This window comes from Ostrinia nubilalis, chromosome 19 (assembly GCF_963855985.1).
Source record: "Ostrinia nubilalis chromosome 19, ilOstNubi1.1, whole genome shotgun sequence".
Classification (NCBI taxonomy): Eukaryota; Metazoa; Arthropoda; class Insecta; order Lepidoptera; family Crambidae; genus Ostrinia; species Ostrinia nubilalis.
Genome location: NC_087106.1, coordinates 7,651,325 through 7,674,131, shown reverse-complemented (window position 1 = coordinate 7,674,131; position 22,807 = coordinate 7,651,325). Strand labels below are relative to the sequence as shown.

Genomic DNA, 22,807 nt, shown 5'->3' with positions numbered 1-22,807 from the left:
TGTCCAGCAGTGAAATAAAGCTAATGGATTTTTTAATTCTTCACATTCCACTCAAACACTAAACGTGAAGTAAAATACAATCGAATGCATCTGTGTTCATTCAACCAACGATGCTGCGTGCGTGTTAAGCTACCTCTATGTTTGCGTTGCGCTGTCTTATTAATCTTGTTAATAACAAGTTCAATGAATTGCTCTTAAGTTTATGTTATTCGTTAAACATTCTTATTATTTTCTATTTGTTTATTGAGTTTTACCTGCAATAGGTAATTAGAATAAACATTTTAATCGCGTGGTTCACTTGTGTCTGTGGTTAAAAGTTTTCTGAAATAGATTTATAAAGATCAGCCTGTGTCAAAAATCTATAGAATCTAACTATCACACAAGACTCATTCATCACAGTACCTACTATTCGTAGATAACTTGACACCCCTTGGAGACATAGGTATTCTTGAACCATTCGAATTCGCAGTCAAAAGTACTTACTACATTTATGAATACCTATAACTATAATCAAATTGGAATTCTAATAACAAAAAATTTGCCGGGTTAGGATGTAGTAATTATAAATCGACGATTTTAACCGACAAATGTATGGGATTATCTTACAAAATCGATAAAACGCCTCGAAAAAAGTTTATCGTGGCGCGCATCCTAGGCCTAATGGTGTCTTTAACCTGTCACCATCGTCGTTAAACTCACTCTCTTTCGCCCATTGTCGCCGATTCACACGGGCATCTTATAGAAACTGACTCGGTAATCCACTTCGTGACTGCATTCAATAGAACTGGATCATTTTTATGCAACGACAATTAATATTGCATTGCGTAACGTTTAAAATCAATGGGTAATGGCGATGCTTTTTCCTTTCCCTTTTATTTTCAGGTTGGTACTGCCTTTACTTACCTGTAACTTGGTATACGTGGAATCGTTTTCGAGTCTGTCGTCAAATCCACCAAAGCCTATACTTAATTACGTACATATAACATGAAAACCTGCATTTATTATAACATGAATACATTTTTAGAGAACTGCTCCTTACAGGGGGTTTAATATACATATCGGGAAGTAAGACAGTTTATTTTTATACTATAAGATACCTATAATGTTTGGGTTGTTTCGATTTCCGCGTTATTAATCAAAGTAGGCATTTTTTTAATTTTAATTTTAGTGCTTTTATTATGATAATGTCCTACCATAACTAATGATTTAATTTTATTTTTGATTTTATTTTATGGCATATAAACCGTAAAATAGCTTTAGATAACATCAAAAATGCGTTACCGTTTAATGTGAATTCTATGCAAATATAATATCACTTAAATCAATCTTTTCAACCCATTAATTTCCATGTCAATGCCATACATTTTATCTAAGATTTTAGCCAAAACATAAACCCATAAAGTTCAATACATTTATATGATAATTCACATAGTTTAGGCACTCAAATGCCATACATAGAGCCGTCATAGGCCGATGACCTTATACCAGATCGATTGCTATTTTTTGGATTTTTTCTCTCTTTTTCTTTACATATAGGAACGTTATAAATCTCGTCGCATGCGCAGGATGTTTACATTTCTTTGTCAACACGCCAAATTAGCATTTACATTATTAGCTAGCTGTTGACAAATATGCGCTAGTTGAAAAACTAACAGTATCTTGTCTTCTAATTTTGATGTATCGCCATTTTTATTCAAAGTAAACTTTTGCGGAATGTTTATGTATATTTCCACAAGTAGGTAGTGGTTTAGTTTTACATTATGAAACCTTAATCTCCCACTATTGAACATAGGCATACCTGATAGAATGTTTTTTGCATCCATCATTTTCCCTCAACCCTTACTACCTCAATGAGGGTTTTCGCGAAAACCCTCATTACAGCATTGACGTGCTGACTTTGCAAAAAATTGTTTAGACTGCTAGCAAAGTAAGGCTGGATTACATTATGTTTCTTTAACTATAACAAACGTCAAAAATCTTTCATAATCCTTACAAAAAACATCGGTTATCGTTATAGTTACGGTTAAAGTTAGATGGTGCAACTTAGCACTTTTGCAGACTGATAATTAAAGTAAACGAGTGCAATAAATTAACTTAATTTCTAAAAGTCAGACACGTCATATTTATCCTACGCTAACTGCAGTAGGTAGCAACAGACCTGTGAGAACCGCAAGAGTCCTTCGGTTTCCTACCACACAATAACTGACATGCATCGGTTGAGATGTAATTTATAGCGTTTGCTTGCACACGCCCACTTGTGCTTAGATTAATTGCAAACGGGTCACGAATATCGATGCCACTTTGATGTTTAGCATGTAGATACGTATCATCGTTCGTCATTTCAGCCAAATGACGTCCACTGCTGGACAAAGGCCTCCCCCAAGGTTTTCCACAATGAACGGTCCTGCGCTACCCGCATCCAGGTTCTTCCCGCGACCTTTACCAGATCGTCGGACCACCTCGTAGAAGGCCTGCCCACGCTACGTCTTCCAGCCAGTGTTCGCCACTCGACAACTTTTCTGCCCCAACGGCCATCGTCTCTGCGAGCTATGTGCCCCGCGTGTGTATGTGTGTGAGCGAGCTTGTAGGTGTACGTCATCAATTTTTGCATAGGAATACTACTTTAAGTACAATGAGGAATCCCGCCTATCTGGAAATCATTAGGGAGGCTTATGCTCAGCAGTGGACATCCTGTGCCTGAAATGATGCACTATGATGATGATATGAGTGTTACAACAAGTGATTGCGTTCATTTCTATTTCAAATATTTACGTCAACGAAACTATAATGTACATAATAAATTAACAGATATTTTTTGCACACATTCGCTGAATCTGTTGAATAGCCAGTGAAACTTTCTTTCAGCAATATCTCTTTTCTTACCACACCACCTTTGTTCTTAGTGAAAACACGATATATAGCTTTTACTTTTATTTATGGTCTTTTATGTTGTAAGCATTTGTTTTGATATTTATAAATGTTGTATTTGTATGCTGTGGTCTAGTGATAAGACCACCAGACCAAGAATTGCCGGATTCAATTCTCACAGGGGAAACATTTTTTGGTTGGTTTGGCTAGTGGTAGAGCCTGGCTAACTGCCACCATCTTATCGAAATCTGACTTCATAACAACAATTTTAACTGTGAACTATTTCGACAGCTGGAGATATTAAATTTCTCAGAGGTGTAGGATGTTTGATGAAGTGATTCCACCTTCGACCTTACTGTTATTTTCCATCAAATGAGGTGCAGGCCAAGAGTTTCCAAGATGTGGCTTAAATGTGTACCAAGCCTACAGTCTGTAGTAAGAGCAAAATTAATCGCTCAACAACAAGCATTGCTCCTATAATTTTCATCCCCAACGGCCGGGTGACACCGATCCACAAACAATTGTCACTTAATCACCGATTAACTCGATAATGGCCGTCACTTGGGACATAATTGAAAGTTATGGACGCACGCCAGTGGTTTAAGCACTGACATGATGTAGCGACTAACAAGGTGAAGCTGACGGCATGTGAAACGAAGTTAAGTAACCAAGAAATAATTTACAGCGACTATAAAGTGATTTCGCGTGTATTCATTAACCTATAACTACGTCTCTACTATGATACGACATCATTTTTTTCTGTTTGATTTGTGATTGTATTATTAGCATACAATTTCAATTATCTCAATACATACTTTCTTAAATACATAAACAAGACCAATAAATACAGGGTGTTGATTTCAATACTCGCCATATTTAGGGAGTTGATTAAGTAGATTATTCTGATCACGAATCAGTAAAAAAATTGACTCCGAAAAAAATTTAACACGAACTTTGTATAGTTTTATTTTAATGCGTACATTTAGCATCTGTAAACATTATTTAAAATTATTAAATAGCCAATTTGTATAAAAACTGTAATCAATACTTAAATCTATTATAAGTTAATTTTTAATCGCTTAAACAAGTAAATTATACAAACTAATGCTCTATTATCTAAAGATTAAAGACATAAACATTGAGCTGGAAGAAATGTATTATTACGTGATATCAATTATATCATATTAAATGCGTGCGCGGACGAGCGATGTACTCTTGCGCATTGGTACACGCAGGCGCGCGTCAATCATACTATTTTATTACAGCCATCTGAAGAATTATAATCACACGATCTTTACAATACATTATTGTTGGAAAATAACACCTATTTCAAGTGCACAAGATGCTACCTGTTTATCTTAAAAAGCTGTTATCCGTACCGTAAAATAAACATTTATTTATTGTAGATGCAATAGTTATGCATTTAATTTAAGCTGTGTGTTTAGTTATAATTAAAACAAAACACTTTAGTTTTTATGAAAATAATAATTATGAAGATTTTTTATCACTAACTTTATTTAAATTAGAAATGTAGCATGTCTTAGGATTACCACTATGTATACAATAATATACATAATAAAATATGAATATGTATAAATAAAACAATTCCCGGCTATTACGCGTACATTCTGGTTTGGTGGGGTTTCACATTTTCTATTATTGTTAACGTCTAAGCAAATACTATAATTATAATGTTTATTACCTTGTTTTTAATTTACGCAAACATAAATAATGCATACCTACATTTGCTATTAAAACACACGCAGGTTTTAAGAGAGAACTCTACGCTCTTAGGCTGGGTTACACCATCTTACTTTAACTTGGACAAACGTCAAAAATCTGTCAAACTCCAAACAAAAAACACTGGTTATCGTCAAAGTTACGGTCAAAGTTAGGTGGCGTAACTCAGCGTTAGTGTAGATATTGAAGTTAAGGGAGCTCCTTCTTTACAAGCGTGAAAGACTCTATGATACTAAAATCTAAGTACATGGACAAGCAAACAAACATTGAAAATTTTCAAAAACCATTCGTTCGACATCTGGAATCTAATCTAGAACCATTGCATTCAAGTCAATCCAGGGCCCGTCTCTGCTTGACCCATTATTTTTCTTCTTCGTCGCTACACTCTTGGTAGAGTGTTCATGATCGTCACAACTACTTTGGTTGCAAGCTTCACAATCCGTCGCCATCCCGCATTGCAGCCATTTTTGTACACTCAATATAAATGTGATACAATGTTAACAGCACTTTTGTGTTCCGGCAGTTAGAGGTAAGATAGCCAGTTCCTCTGTGGTTGAGGATTACGGGTGAAGCTTGCTTCCACCTTCGGCCTGATCTTACTTACTTACTTTACTTTGCGAACAATGTTATTGGTTACATAATTAGTAATATTAATAATAGTCATTAATACTGGTATAAGCTATATTATGTAATTGTTTGTTGTTCTGAATAAAATAAAATAAAATGATCATCACTTACCATCAGGTGAGATACAGGCCAAGAGCTTACTCGTTGTGGATTAAAAAAAACTCATGGAATGGATTAGGGATGTTATGGATATGTAGTTTCGGTTATGGATACGGTTACGGATATTGGAATAATATTATAGCGGTTTCGGATACGGTTACGGATATCTGTGCTAAGTATAGAATGCAAATTCCAATAGTTGTCCAACACAGTTCATGCCTTACGAATAGAATGGGTACAGAAGAGATTTCTTTGGCATCTGTTGATCTGTCACCTTCTTTTGGTCTCACAAAAAAGCTTTATCTATGGGAAAAAACTCATGTACTTCTAATGCAATCATTAAATCAGCGTAGGGACTTGCTTGACTCTGAATTACATCCGAAACTATCTGAAACCTTTGAATCGGTTATGGTCGCAGTTACGGATATTGTATTATTTCGTATATCCGAAAGTTTCGGTTACGGTTACGGATGTCCATTACATCCCTGGAATGGATGAGCCATTAAAGAAGTTAATCGTTTACCCAATTAGGAAACTTAGCAACAGCAACTTTGTATGAACAAAAAAGCCTTTGTTTGCACAAGACGACAAGGAAGTCTGATTGAGACGCCCCCTCTTATTATCGCCACCGCAAATCTGATGACTAATGTCTCAGTAGTTGGATGTTAACCGCCGGTTAAGCTCTAACCGCAGGTTATAGCATCCGCTGGTATAGAAAGTGGCAACCCTTGTTTTATTATTATTATTTATGTCATCATTGAAATGTTTAATTACAAGTCTAAAATTATTATATGGGTATCTATATATATAAAAGAAAGTCGTGTTAGTTACTTCACTTATAACTCAAGAACGGCTGAACCGATTTAGCTGAAAATTGTCAGGGAGGTAGTTTAGAGCCAGGAGAAGGACATAGGATACTTTTTATCCCGTTCGAAATAAAAAAAAGTCTGCTTATTTATTGCCATTAAGGCGGAACAAAGTTCGCCGGGTCAGCTAGTTATCTATAAATGAGAAAATATAAGTTAATATCCTTGGAATTTTATAGGAGTCTGTGAAAGCTCTGAAAGCTCCATATGTTTAAAACTTTAACTGTAGGATATTCTATTATTAATAGTGTACTGCAGAAGTACTAATAACAGCCTAATTACATTGTTTATAGACTATTTAAAAGTAGGTACGTAATAATTACTGTTTAAACCTAGATTTAAGTACTACTTAGTTAAAAAAGCGCCTAAAGTTCAAGAGTACTGCTGTACTGTTTTAGTTTAGTGTCCATAAAAAATATTTAAACCTAGATTTAAAAGTGCTAGTTGAAAAAAATGCGTCTAAACTACTCTAACCAAACAATCACCGCGTTAAAGACGCACGACAATGCGTGGTAACATTGCCCTCTAAAGGAGATAAAAAACTAAAAAACCATTGTGTTGTTAAATCAAAGTGAAAGTTACGTGTCGTGACGTAATTCGCGCAACGATTTGATAACGTTATTTCTATTATGTGCAAAATAACGGCACAGTTGGATGTTAGTTCAGTAGGCTTGGCTTGTTCAACGAATGGGGATCCACTGCTGGAGGTATGCCTTCATCAAGGAACGTCACAAAAGCACGATCTTCCACTTTTTTCATCCAGTCGTTACCAGCCATCTGTCTTTCTTTACTTCTTCTTCTTTTAAAGATGAAAGAGAATCAGAAAGAGACAATTTTGTCCAGGTTGAGTTTAGACTATACTATTAACGTGGTCAATCTACTGAAAGTTAAGGCGTTCATGAATTTCTTTCCAGTTTATCAACATAAGTATTTATGGAAAAAAATATAGATGTGGACTCTACAGGGTGGAAACGATAAGTGATCTCATTCGATTATTTCTAAACTATACAAGATATCGAAAAACTGGTTATTGAATTTTCTGTTAGATCCAGTTTATTTTGTAACCTATTATTGGTACCGTTGAATAGAGGTCCTGAAGCACTTTCGGGATCAGTAATCAGTTTTTGGATATCTTGTATAGTTTAGAAATAATCGAGTGAGATCACTTATCGTTTCCACCCTGTATACCCAGAGTTCTGACCTTAGAGCAAAGCATTAGGTTCTATTTAATGCATTTTAATTCATAAAAGCTGCCAAATTGCATTAAGCTTTCGCTAACTCGTGATCCTACTGTATCTTTGTTCATTAGCAATTGATAACGGTTACATTTCTACTTTTATTTGAGACTTTATCTTTTGATTGTGCACTAAATTAAATGGAAGTCTAAGACATTATCAAGTTGTGAGAAATCTAAAAGGAAAGTGAAAATACTTACTACTGGCCGTGAAAGTAATTACAACTGAAACGTTAGTAAACTTGTAGGTTAGTTAAGTAAGTTAATTGTTGTCAGTAGTATTTAACCTAGTAACATTTCTTCAGCATTAGAAAATTATGCTTTCATGAGAAATGCCTATATCAATGGGGGGTATTTGGCGGAAAAAAAAGCGCTTATGAGTAAAATGTTACTCATAAGCACTGCTATCGCGAAGCGGTAAGCGCTGTCACTGCTAAAAATGAATGAAACACGTCACTATTGAAGTTAGCAAACTTGTCCTCGCCGAAAACTGCCGTAGCGTAGCGATCGCCATTTTGCTTATAAGCGCTTACAAGCGCTTTTTTCCGCCAAACGCATATATTTTCCGACAAAATTTATCGGCTATCGCTTCATAAAAATGTGTTCCAGTTACATCAGCGATGATTTATTCTATCAGTGTTATATTATTCTTGTTTTTCATCGTTGATGTTCGTTTCACAACACATTACGGCTGCAGTGATGTTATTGTGGTGTATAATACAGCAGTTCTGTGCGTAAATAGACGTTTGTAGAAACAGATACGTTTAATTGTGACTTTAATGGCGTTTTCTAACGCACAAGTCTAAATCTTGGAGCAGGGTTGTCTCTTCAAAAGTTTGGGTCCAAGAGAAAATAGTCGTAATAATATTCAAGACACCTGTGACAAAGCTTTTTCTTGAGGATTGTGATATTTTTATTTTATTACCATATTAAAGTAGGTAGATTGCAGTCACACAAACAAGTCATATTATAAATGTTTTCATATTAAGCGAGAAGTGCGTTATGTAACAAATATTGAAAACTCGATATCAGCAGAATCTTGGTGACAACCCTAACTGTTATGCTGTAACTAGTATGCTGATGGCAAATAAATCTAACGTTAAGCAGTATCGTTGCTCACAAGTATCATATACACATTAACAGTCCTTTGAAGATGTAATTATTTCAAGCATAACGGCCTCTACGTGTAAAGTGATAAGTCATTATTTTCACTTTTTAATCTTTGAGAGTAACACTTGCCTCAATCATTTGAGTGAGACATGTGATAGTTCAGAATCCCCATTTCACATCCACTGAGATGAAAGTAGAATAATAATGGCTATTATAAACAAATACAAAATTATTATGAAGTTGTCATATAAAGTCATTATAGCATCAAAATGTCGTGATATTAAACTAGCGTGGGATACAACATTTTAAATAGTTTACCTACTATTATTATCTGTGGTTTTACAGTAAATTTATTAAAATATAAGTATGATGCAGTTTTTTAATGTTAAGTGTTGTAACTTCTTTTTAAGTTACCAAAACAATTGTTTTTTTAGTTGGAAAAGTGGAGCCTACACTCAATAATTACAAAACTTATTTACTGCAATGACCACTTTGGTAATTGAAGAGTAAATAAGTAATTAAGGTAGCTGCTTACCAATTAAAAAAATAAATACCTACTCGTTTTGATCAAAAGTTTTATTTATTTGTTTTCGCACCCTGTATTGTATTATAATAATATGTATGTTTGTTTATTTTGAGTAAAATACTCTCATTGTATTTAATTACCGTATTGAGATTGAAATTATGCAACGCGAAAGTTAAAAAAGTAATTTAAAACGCTCTGATCCTAAATCTATACTTAATATTATAAAGCTGAAGAGTTTGTTTGTTTGTTTGTTTGTTTGTTTGTTTGGTTGAACGCGCTAATCTCAGGAACTACTGGACCGATTTGAAAAATTATTTTTGAGTTGGATAGCCCGTTAGTTCCTGAAGGCTTTAGGCTATAATATCATCACGCTAAGACCAATAGGAGCGGAGCACCAATGAAGAATGTTTCAAATCAGTGATTTTTTTCCTTTTGAGAGCTGACGCTGCGTAAACGGTTAAAGTTTCGCAAAAATCATGTATGACAGGATTGTTCCCCTTTAAAAGTTCTAAAAAAAAGTCCGCGATAGTATATGTCTATCTTTTAAGGTTGGCTCATAGTAACCCTTTTTATGCAAAAAGAAATCTGTTTTATATTAATGCATTAGTTGCGGAGGTTTTTTCATAAACATGATATTAATCCTTATCCAAATAAATAAGTTATTCATCACAAGTATTTAATTTTAAACATACTTGGCCTTTACACCATTCGATTTCAATAAATATCTTAGGAGATATTGCAGTTTTAAAATATCATCGCAGCAAAATAATGATCAAGTACTGCGCGCGCCACTGATAGATCAATGCACAGCCTAAATCGCTGATCGTAGAGACCTGAAACTTGGACGGTGTGTTCTTTGTAAGACGTAAGTATCTGATAAGAAAGGATTTTCCAAAATTTTTTCTACCCCTAAGGAGGTAAAAAGGGGTGGCAAAGTTTGTATGGGATAACGAGATTCCTTCGTTCAATCTACTTCAAATTTCGCATAAGCATTCTATAACAGAATTAATGGAAGATGTGTTTCGTATTTTAGTGAAATGCACCCCCTAACTATGTTAAAAAGGGGTAGAAAGTTATTTTAGTGGTGATTTGCTTCAAAGTTGATATTAATTACCTACTCATTAGTGCATTTTTTTTACAATCATGTCATGTTACAGACTATCATACTCTAGGGGCCTCCACTTAACCTCGGAGTGGGTGCCCGCTGCGTGCGCTCGCCTAACAATGCATAGTAATGCATGACGGTCATGCCGCGGGCACCTGCTTGCGCTGTATATACAAAAACTCATTTTCGCGCGAGAGTTATGGCGGAGGCCCTTGAGTTCGTGGGAGTAGTCTTGAGGAAAAGCTCCTTCTCCCACGGCCAGTGGCATGCTAGAAGCTTGGTGATTCTAGCACCCGTAGGAAAATAAAAAAAAAGTTTACCAATAATACTGCGGTAGGTGTAGTTTTCGATTTCGTAGTAAAAAGATAATACCACCGAGTAACTTTCACCGGATCAAAGGCCGAGCTGCATATTCATAAAATATAAGAAAAATTTATTTTCATGTTTATTTAACCTTTAAGATTTTTATATTTTATAAGTATTCAAACATTTAGATAATAACGTTAAAAACATTTAAAAATCGTATGAGAACGTTTTCCACTTCTCCGCGGACGAAGTCGCGGGCAAAAGCTATTTGTAAAATAATTAGACTAAATTATTAAAAGTGACTACCCAAAGTCATTATTCCACGCGGACGAAGTCGCGGGCACAGCTAGTTGAAAATAAATGACACAATAGAACAAATTAAAGTTTGAAAGCAGTAAAATAAGGGATTGAAATGTCAATAAGAGCAACAGGCCAAAGGTGGGCCTCTTGTACTAGTTCTGTTGCAATGTAACGGCCAGCTATGGGAAGATAGCTACATGTTTTCCATGAATAATTTTAAATAAGAATGCAATTTACGAGTTAATTTTAAGTGTTTATTATTTAAAAAAAAAACACTTATAATATTATGTGGCTCGCATAGTGGCATACATTTAGTATGGAGGCTGAAAACATTGAATTTTCGGATATATCCAGTTAATTCTGTAACCTATTACTGATATCTTTTGAAAGAGCTCGTGAAGCACTTTCAGGATCATTAATCAGTTTTTCGATATCTTGTATAGTTTAGAAATAATCGAGTGAGATCACTTATCGTTTCCACCCTGTAGAGTCAGAAAACGAAATGTACATAGCGGTGTTAAACCTTATTTACAGGTAACCGTATTTATTTTAAAATTAAACAACAAGAGTTTTTTTATTACAGCGCCAAATTACGTAAAATGCGCTAAGATACCTAATCGAAAATACAAGTAGACCTCTTTCTTTTGTTGTAAATATTATATTAATTGTTAGCAAAAATATGCAAATATTTTAACTTAACTCACGACCTACTTAAAAATAAAATTATTTTAAGCACTTTCACGTTTATGGTGAATGAACTTAGTAATTTAAAACAATAATCTTTTTGCTTAACCCTGTCATCTTGTCAAAGAATGTCGCATGTTTTTGTTATTTTATAATCTGTATTGTAATGGCTCCTAAACGTCAAAGTTGAACGAACTTTTGAAGTAGGTAAATAAAGACAACATCAAACAACCGTTTTATTCAAATTAGCACTTAGCACGTTTTACGCACAGGGATAATAACCTCAAGTTATATAATTTAAATTGTTATTATGTCTATTTGCGTGTCTATAATTCAATTATACAATTTATTTATTAAATAACACACACACAATAAAAATTATGCACAGCTAATAAGCATTTATTAGGCTGTATTTAAAAATAACTAATACTTAAGTAGAGATAATAAACGTAGTAAGTAATATTTCGTGAATTTGTCTCAATCTAAATGACGATACCTATGCATAGCAAGACAGCATCCTTAGAACCTGTAGAGCGCATTATACATGTGTAATTTATAGTTTGTTGTATCATACATAAAATATTGCAATGTTTGTTTGTCGTAAACTTTTATTAAATTCTCGATACAACTCGTCAGTCTGTATCATAGGTTTCAAAGCTCTTTGATAATTTTGCGGCAAAATGTGACTATCCCCATTTCTCAATGATGACATAATGATTCAGTAAAAACGTTCATTGAACTCAGATTTATACGTTAATAAAACTTGTTCTTATAAATGCGAAATACCTAGCACTCGTATGAAATGTGGACTTTCCCGTTTTGGGCCGATATACGAGGGTGGTCTGAAAAGTTTCCGACCTCAACGTGAAGATGGCAGCACACATCAATTAAAGTCAGGGAATGTAATTGTGCATCTTTTGACAGCAACACTTCAAAGTTTTAGCCATTTTTGACGCGCGGTTGTTATTTGAAAGTCGTTTGAGTGAGTCGATGTGAGTATTTTTGTGAAAATGGAAAAAATCGAGTATCGAGCTGTCATAAAATATTTGTTTTTGAAAGGGAATACCCCTACGCAAATCAAAGATGAGTTAGATTCTGTGTACGGGGACTCTTCACCGTCATTTACCAGTATACAGTAAAATTTTGGGCAGCCGAATTTAAACGTGGCCGTAAGAGCTTGGGAGATGATGAACGTTCGGGACGTCCAAAAACAGTAACTACTGACGATAACATCGCTAAAGTTCACCAAATGGTGTTAGACGACCGCCGAATTAAAGTGAGAGAGATAGCAGAGGAAATGAAAATGTCCAAAGAACGTGTTTGTCACATATTAAATCAAGATTTAGGCATGAGAAAGCTGTCCGCGCGTTGGGTGCCGCGTTTGCTAACGTCAGACCAACGACGTGTTCGAATGAACATTTCTAATGCTCTGTTGGCGCAGTTTAGGCGCAATAAATCCGAGTTTTGGCGCCGACTAATTACTGTTGATGAAACTTGGATACACCACTATACGCCTGAAACAAAAATACAGTCAAAACAGTGGACTGCAAAGGGAGAACCGGCTCCAAAAAAAGCAAAATCTGTTTTTTCGGCTGGGAAAGTGATGGCGACTGTTTTTTGGGATAGCCATGGAGTTATCCAAATCGATTATCTTCAAAAAGGGAAAACCATTACAGGAGCATACTACGCATCGTTACTTGACAAGCTGAAGGCAGAAATTGCGGATAAACGGCCGCATTTGCAGAAAAAGAAAATTCTGTTTCACCAAGACAACGCCCCGTCTCACACCTCAACGGTTGCCATGGCGAAAATCCATGAATTACGGTTTGAACTGCTTGACCATCCACCTTACTCACCAGATCTAGCCCCAAGCGACTTCTTTCTGTTCCCTCAACTAAAAACTGCGCTCGGAGGACAAAGATTTTCGTCAAATGAGGAGGTAATCACCTTTGTGAACGATTATTTTGCAGAGAAGAATGCCGAGTACTATTTGGACGGATTAAAGAGATGGGAGCATCGCTGGGAGAAGTGTGTAGAGTTACAAGGAGACTATGTAGAAAAATAAAAATAAATTTTAAGAAAAAAAAACTTGTATCTATGTTAGGTCGGAAACTTTTCAGACCACCCTCGTATTTCATCGATCGATGATTTACGGTAAGCAGCCAAGTAACATAATAAATACAGGGTGTTAGGTAAATGGGTATATGAGCCGACACTAGTCCATGTTAACATGGGCATAATAAATGGTATGGTGAAGTCAGCAATTTGATATCATCATTTTAATTTTTTAAATTTTCATACAAAATATTTTTTATAAAATCCGGGCTAGTGTCGGCTCATATACCCATTTACCTAACACCCTGTATAAAAGGTATTTCATAAAAGGTGTCCAAGCCAGTGTTTTATAAATATCGATCAAACCTTTATTTACTTTATTACGTCAAAGTTAAAAACATTGAAAATAAGTTATTTTAAATTATCCAATCATAATTACTAATAATACAGTCGTTAAGAACTACACGTTCCTGTTTATTAACATGCCGTATGATGAAGTAATAAAATAATAAGCAAATGCTTGTTGACAGAAATGTTGATAGATCAGATAGCCAATAACTTTAAAATTACAAATATGTTGTCCTTATCTATGCAGTCTTGACATGATTTTCTACAACTTTCTTAATAAAAAAGATATTACTAGTAATATTGCTTGCGACTTAAATAAGTTCGCTGACTAAGCATGATTCGATACACAGGTGCAGACGACGGCATATCAACGTTAACATTGCAGCACCTTATGCAGCTGTTAATAGGGTCTATTTTGCAACAAAATTCTATAGTGTGATGTACTGTAGACTCTGTATTTGATGACTTGTTTCTATCCAGTTATGTACAAGCGTTCAAATCACAATGCACTTTCCATCGCCTATAAGTTTTCTCGACACATCTTATCATATTTCTGTTTCATCCGGCTCAGACCTCCACATCCAATTCTTAACCCACTTTCGTTCAAATCATCTTTGAAATAGTGATGTTCTAAAGCATCGATAGACTACACGAGAAAACTTATGCCAACGTTATTGCAGCAACTGTAGGCACTGTAGTACTATTACTTATTCTGTGCTGTAGTTTAGCACCTCTAAAGAATTTTCTCTACTAAAGACGTCTCTATCTTTTTAAAGTAAACTGAAGTATTACAATACAGTAAGTAATAAATAAGTACATACTTATTATGTAAAGTCTGTAGAGTAAGGTCTATTTAAACACGTGTTTTACATGAGCAAAGCATGTAGAAGATATGAAATCGAACAGTTTTACTTTTTAAAGTTAAGCTTTACGACAACTTTTTGCATTTAACTAACTAAATTTTTCATAGAATTTTATGGAGTGCTACATCTACACTCTTCACATCCACGGCAAACTTACGAATCTGCTCTTTTAGTGCAAACCATACTCAGACAAAAAACTCAACAACTTTTAAAACGCTCTCTCGTCAAATACATATTCGTAAGTTTGCCGCGAATGTGACGGAAGTCATTTAATCGATAATAGACATCACTACATCGAATACAATTCGCGTCATTTTCCAACATCTTTCACGGTTCGTTGCCGCGAAATTGCGTAAAGAAAGCCATCCTTTCTTATGTTCCCCCAATTAGCCTGTCCTGCTCACTGGGTCTAGAAACTAGCCTAATTCAGTTAGTACCTGTGGTTTTGCTGAGGCGAATTAGCCTAGATTCTTCCACTTCGACTTCGAACTTAACTTTAACTTCGAACTTAAAAAATATAACAAAGATCCTTATAGCTACGTAGCTATAGATCTTTGTAAAAATTTTTCAAGTTAAGTAAGTTATCTAAACTTTACTCATTTCCAAACAATACGACTGAATAAAATAAAATAATACTTATTTGAGTTTATCGATCACTCTATTTGGTTTCTCAATGTTCGTAGTTTTTAGAGAGAAAAAAATTTAATCACAAAAAAATATTTCAAGAAGTAGACCATCATTGTGCATTGATGCTATGTATGATTGTAGATACTTATCATTCGTTTTAATTAGCCGTTTTTCGCCATTACTTCACTCATCACTTCTCACGCGTCTTTGCTCAACACTAAATCCACAACCGAACAAAATCCAGACACAAATCTGCCTCTTAAAGGTGCAAAAACTGCTAAGTAATTAATTAAGCCTCATTATTTGTTTAGCATCAATTACCTTATGTACAACTTTCACTCTTACCTTGCTGGAATAGGGTTTAAAATTGACTGCATGTTTTATAATGCGTCACGAGTGATACAATGCGTTCATCTGAACCATTTATAATACACCGCACGCACTGCAATCACAGCTGCGTGGCATTGACTTGGCAAAAATGTAACAGCTATGTGAAACTTTTTTTCTATAGATACCAAACACATTTGGAGTGTACCGAACAATATAATTAGAATTCTTGTCTTACCACTTGCTGATAATTTTATTTAAGGAACTTCCCTGACAGCTTTAAACTACAATGGATTTCAAAGTTTATATCTGGTAAACAGTTACCGTTATAAAATTGACAGGTTACTTGAAAGAAATCGAGTGCTTCAGCTGGGAATTGAACCCATGAAAGTTCTCCAGAATCTCGTGAAATACTCTAATTTAAACTTAGGGTATTGAATTGTAGAGTCGAAATTTGAATAAACTACTGACAGCGAATATGATCTTGATTTGCCTCAAATGTAATTTTTATTAGGGAGATTTGTGTGGAATTAAACGAAAAATAATAGAATCTTTACAATAGTTTTCCAACAGCTTGACGACTGTAAGAAGTAAAAAGGTGAAGGCTCTGAAAGCATTGGCAATGACCGCTCTACGACCTTTGGCGTCTCTAAAGGAAGTTCAAGTGGTGTGGTGTATAATTTACAAATTGGCAGAAGCAAAAAATACAATGTACATTATCCAAATTATATCCTTTGTCGCATGTGTCTGTTAATTGAACGCAATTCAACACTTATAGGGTTGAGAGTCCCATCATATTATTATAATGTCGCTCTACCTGTCTCTTGTACTCTCCCTGAGATGTTGACTTGAGGGAAAGAGATGGAAAGGATTAAGTTTTTTTTGGACAAGGTTCAGTTAAAAATATTTTCACGGTCACCTCTTATTGAAAACTTGAACGACTTCCGTCACTTCCATACTTCGTTTAAGTCTGTTAAATAATATCGATTAATAAAAGTTCACACGGCCATGCTCTACTTTTCAATACAATGTTAATTTACGTTGTTTGTTTAGCATTCGCTAAATGCACTTTGTCTTGAGGTCACAATGATATGAATTAGTGAGACTACTTTTCAATACTAATGCATCATAATGTATTTTGCATTTGCACGTGCTAATCGAGCGAAATTGCAACCATAAGTACCTTCAGTTGATACTTAAAGATTGTGAGATAGGCTTATTAAAGAAGTCACTACACTATACACAGTAAAATATTTGTTACTTCCACAAAATACCTACTCTTTCCAAAGTTACCGTAAAATCTTTCAAAATATTTACATAAAAATCAATAGCGCAAGGTTGCTAAACATAACGTTACAAAACAGCTGGAGCACCCAGTTAACGCTTACAATTACAAGTTTGAACCATTTTCTGACTAATGAATATGCAATGATTTCAACCTGTAAGATTTATGCAAATTCGTCGATATTAGAGTCTACTCACACTAGACTAATAAGCGATTATGTTAAAAGTTTCGTAAATAACTTCTGATATAAGATGAGTCGTATAAAAATTAAGATTCATTTGTAAAATACAGAGCTGAACATGACCACTCCCTTCCGTGGATATAGTAAAAGAGTAGCATCGGAGCAATGTCATCAGGCCTCCTCAACCCGTCTGGCAAGCGTGGAGAGTATAGGCCAAATTATCTGGTAAATTAGAGTCTAGAGAGGCCTGTGTTCCTACGCTGGAGCCTGAATAAAGGAGCATCAATTTCAGCCTCCCCCAATGATTTCCACATCGCCCGGTTGGTAGTCCGTCCGCTACCTTCTGATGCTATGATGGATATTTAATTTTCAAAAAATGTGTTACAATCCAATATTTATCCATCGTATGTGCAAAAACAACAGTGGGCGCGGTCTCTTATGCGAATGCGCGTGAGTGTAAAATAAGGCTCAATGTCAAGATGGAGTCCGCCGTGAGAATGGACCGAATCGCGCCGATACGGTAAGGTCGAGGTCGGAGGAAAAGTGGAAAAAATCGACCGCGCCCTGCTAAATTGAATTAAAAACTTGACACTTCGTACCAATTTCCTCGATATTGTTTAATATTCCATAAAAATTGTGAGCAGTCTACTCCTGGACAATTTACTAATTTGATAGGAGACAATTTTTATGGAATACTTCTGGTAACCGTAACTTTTCGAGATGAAAAGTAAGCCTACCATATGCACATTGCATAACAGAACTAAAAGTATTTGTTGTCAATGTGCCGCATAATGCATTATTGTGTTGGCTTTCGTCTACACCTTAACGGTAATACACGAGTATGGTTACAAAAACAAATAGTTTCAAGTTATCGTGAAAAGTGATAACTCATCACAATACAGAGATATGAAACTCCAACAGACTATTGCTTGCTACAGCTCTATCTAATCTAGGTTCTAAAAAACTTCTACAAAACAATTGGAAGACGAAGAAAAATAAAAATAATAATTGAAAAAGACATGAATCTTTCGGATCATAAGTCAATTCCGCATCAGAGCCGCGCACAATGAGACCCAATAACCGGGCCAAGTGCAAGCCAGCCTACCGGAACACAGCTCGATGAGAAGAGACAGCTCACTTTGAGCAATACGAGTAGCAATCCCATATTTAAAATGCAGTTGAAGTAACCTTTCTCATAATCTGAGCTTACAAGTCTTTTGATCTCAAACAGAGTTGTCTACCCAAGATTCATCATCATCATCATCTCAGCCTTAGGACGTCTACTGCTGAACATAGGCCTCCCCCAAAGCTTTCCATTTTGCCCGGTTGGTATTAGCGGCCTGGGTGGGCGCTGGAGCGCCTTCCTGCTACTTTTACGATGTCATCGGTCCACCTTGTGGGTACGCGGTCCAAGATATAAGCTTAATAATTATTAACAAGCATTGTTCCTATGACATAGAATAGTCACATGCCAACATCAATCTTTGCTTCACCATGTGTAATGAAACGTAGAAAAGAACAAAAAATCTTTTGAAAATTTTCTACACATATCAAACAGCCCTAGGAAAATTATTTTCCTTTAAGCTTGCTTTGAAAACAGCCTTTAGTTTATTATCCTGTTAAAACATTAACGCTACAGAAATTCGGCTGTTGTCTTTGGGCTATCGATGATATGATTCAACTTGAACTTCAGTTTTCGCTTTTAACCGATGTTCAATGGAATTTTACGCTTTCGTCCGATGTCACACTTATTAAGTACGCTTCTGATTCCAAGTCAGTTTATATAGCGATTTTGATTGATTCAAATGGATTTATTTGAAATTAAATATCATATCATTGCGACCTAGCTTCATGATAATACCGTTTCGAATCTGAGAAAATCTTTTGTAAATAAAATTACATCGAACCCATAGATTAGTTACGTTTTCAACATTAGACGAATAGGAAAAAAATGTATTTACGTCTACATTTAAGAATTCAAAATCTAGAGCAACTTTTATGATATAGATTTTTTTTATACTAATTGCAAAATAATTTGAAGCAACTGTCAACGTTATGTACTGAGTATTCGAAATATAAGCTTATTCTCCTACTGCAGAACATTTTCATTTTCATATGGATCAGTGTAATTTTTCGATAAAAATTTCCTGCAAGTATTTCACCGAACAAATCACAACACACTCATTATATCCGTTTTTTACCGCCACTAATTCGCAACACTCGTCGCCAGCTGCGGAAGCGATGTGGCATGTCACTCCGCGCGTGACGGATGACACGTGACATTTGACACGCGATTTACGCGAAGGACGTCCGCGGGTACTGTGTGTTAGGTACCGACGCAAGCGCAGCATGGCATAAATAACTAGTGTGAATTGTAATCAGATTCATTAACAATGATTCTGATTTACCTTCTTTTTAATCCCTTTAACTGTCTTTTAATTGGTTTTGGTCTTTATTATAATATCACCAGAGGTCCGCAGATGCGCAGATTTTTGTGTTACTATCTTCATAGTTTGGATACAGCTTTACCAAGTGACCACAATGAATTACCGTTCTTGCATTTGGTCCGCACCCATATACAGCATTAATTTATTCTGTTATGACTCAATTTAGTTACAAGAGCATTATCGCATTCAAAATCAATTTGGTCCACGAAAAATTCAAACAATGTCGACTAATTATACGATAAACGATAGACAAAAGGGTATTTACGAATGTCTTTTTTAGTGCAAACGCGTTTTCCACAGATCTCAGTTGCAACAATCTCATTACAACAATTGCATTTCGAAACACCATGGCCCTAGTGATGTGAACCCACCGACAATGGGTGAACCTTCGAACAATGATACAAACAAGTGTATAACAGCATTATCTGTCACTGATCTAACCTTCGAGGGATCGGGTGCGGTTCTCACGGCTTTCGGTGCAAATAACAAAGAGGTTGCAACTTGGTAAAGGCACTTGATGACCTTTCTTGATCCATTTTTTTTGTGGACCGTTTTCATTGGGTCATGTAAACCCAGTACCTAAATTAGGTTTATTCAGCTTATTATTACATGACTTATCAATTATGTCACGTTAACACTTCAAGGAGGTCTTACTTAAATATTTCATTAATTTCATCAGCTGCAATTCTGTGAATATTTTTGATTATTATGTTGTATTTCTCATATTAATTATATTGATCCAGTTAAAGCGTGAGGTAATAAAACTTTTTGTTATGAAGTCAGAATCGTGCAGTCAATTTCTTATCTTGATAAAATAGAAACAGATCACCATGCCTACAGACGCATTGTTCATGATATGACCTTTCTGAAGCAAACCTATGGTAAAATTTAACTGCCAATTTGTCTTTAAGATTTATAGTGGTTTATCTAAAGTAGTTTAACCTTCCAGGAACAGTTTGAACTTAATGAAAAATTTGCTATTTGTCGATGGTAGAGCACCTTAAGGTCAAGGTGTGGGCGTTTACTGCTCGACTTGACTCTATGGTCACGGATAATGGGTAATTATACAACCTTTCTGGTTGAAATGGAAGTTGAAATCCAATTCAAAGTACCTTTATAGGTTAGAGATAATTTCTGAGATTAGGCTATTATTGGGCAAAAGCTCGTTATTGAGGCCAATGCTTTATTAATTTCTTGTGCAATATTTGAATCTAAGCCATAGAAGTCGAGCTTTTATAAGCTGTGCCCGCGACTTCTTTCGAGTACAAACTGTGAAAATCGTAGTGGAATAGGTATGTTTTTCTTATTTTTGCAACAATTTTCATTGATGCTCCACTTCTATCGGTCGTAGCGGGTTTCGTTATCCAACACAAAATCGGGACAGTAGGTAATTCCTGAGATTAGCACGTTCAACCAAATAAACAAACTCTTCAGCTTGATATATGACTACAGATTAAGTAACTATGAATAGTATTCAGCGTTTCGTACATAAGTTTGACTTAGGATTACTAAGCACATTCAGGAATAGTTGCCTCAACCATAGACAGTGTTGGACCGCCTGTACGAAGTCGTAAACAATGTTATCGAGATTTGCGTCTGCGCACAGTGACAAATAGATCTGCTAACGCCTAGGGCAATCTGATAATATGCAAATGGCAAGTTCATTATTGTTTTGTAATACTTTAATGATTGCGAAATTCGCGAGCTTTTATGCCTGGTTGGTTTACAATTTGACTAACAGACGTCACAAATTATTAGTCTTGTTTTAGATCATCAGATGATTGCTTAATTCAGAATTGTAATTATCATTGGACAAAGATTAATTACGAGTATAATTTTATGTTCTGCATCTATGTATACATACTTATGTTTATTTTTATCATTAACAGACTAAAAAACAAATGTTTCCGAAAGAAATAGAAAGAAAAAAAGAATTTTAATTAAGTTTGCATTTAATAAGTGTCGTTTTTGTATGTTTTTCTTGTGAATGAAACCTTATTGGAGATCAAATAAATAAAAATAAATTTAAAATACATATACAGGGTATCCCAAAACCACACTGACCCCAGAGAGCATCAGCCTAAGACGCACCAGTATCAGTGTGACGTGCTAATTTTGGGACACCTTGTATCCAATATGTTTTGCATGTGTGTAGCAGTACCTATCTACTAGCAGTTCAATAGAAGGGATTTAGGCCATAGTACTTTAAGCCTCAGCCTAGAAGCTAGTGCTACACTACTTACGAAGTGTAGAGGAAGCCATTACACCTTCCATTAGTGTGCCATCGCGTTTCGTAACACCGAGCGGTTCCCACGGTGGCGCAACTGGGTTTAGACTACCAAGTATCTAGTAGCATGCTGGTAAAGTGATGCAGTGTCTAATAGTAAGGAAACTGGTACTAGTCATGATGTACAGACGATAGCACATCAACATATACATTTTTATTGCAAAATCACCCCTACTACAAGTAAATAAGAGCTAACAGTGTTTAGCTTGACGTGCCGTCATCTGTACCTAGATATCTATTTTACTAAGGCATTACTTTAGGAGAGCCGACAAGAACAACGCCTCTATGTAGGATTGAACTCTCTTGATCTTGAAATCTTGAAATCTTTATTCTTACATCGAGGCATGTCTTTGTAACGGGTCATGAAGGATGACACTAGAATTGAGACTCCAGTTGTTACAATCCACATAATAGAAGAAATTGTACTTTCTTCTTTGCTGGTACGTTGAATTCTTTAAATTGTAGTGTAGTAATGAGCTCGTGTGTGTAGAGTTATCAAAATTAAATGATCTCTCTCATCTTTTTTGTCGGCATATTAGTATTGAAAATAGATTGTTATTGTTCATTTGAGTTAAGCATTTGTTAATAATCTTCTTATCTCTATTACTATCTAAAATAAAATACTTAACGCTCATGATTTTATGAATCATTTAATCGCTTTAGTTTTTTAATTCCCTTTTTAAATCTGCACACACACATGACCTCCGCAGCCTTTTTTCAGCTAACTTCTTTAATATATTTAAGACAATAGAATGAGATATTGAGAAACTATAGATGTATGATAACAAAGGTGTATAATAGGTACAAGATTATTAACCTTGATGCCTCGTGTAGGAGTGAATGACTCGTCGCCGTGATATCGTTATACTATTATAATAATCACTTCAGATAATGATCATGCTTTTTGCAATTTAGTATTTCA

General features: G+C 35.3%; 1 protein-coding gene across 1 annotated transcript in view; it reads left to right on the top strand.

The window, feature by feature from the left end:
* LOC135081132 (alpha-N-acetylgalactosaminidase) overlaps window positions 1–22,807 on the top strand; it is a 74,971-nt gene that overhangs the window by 42,218 nt on the left and 9,946 nt on the right. The window lies entirely within an intron of this gene.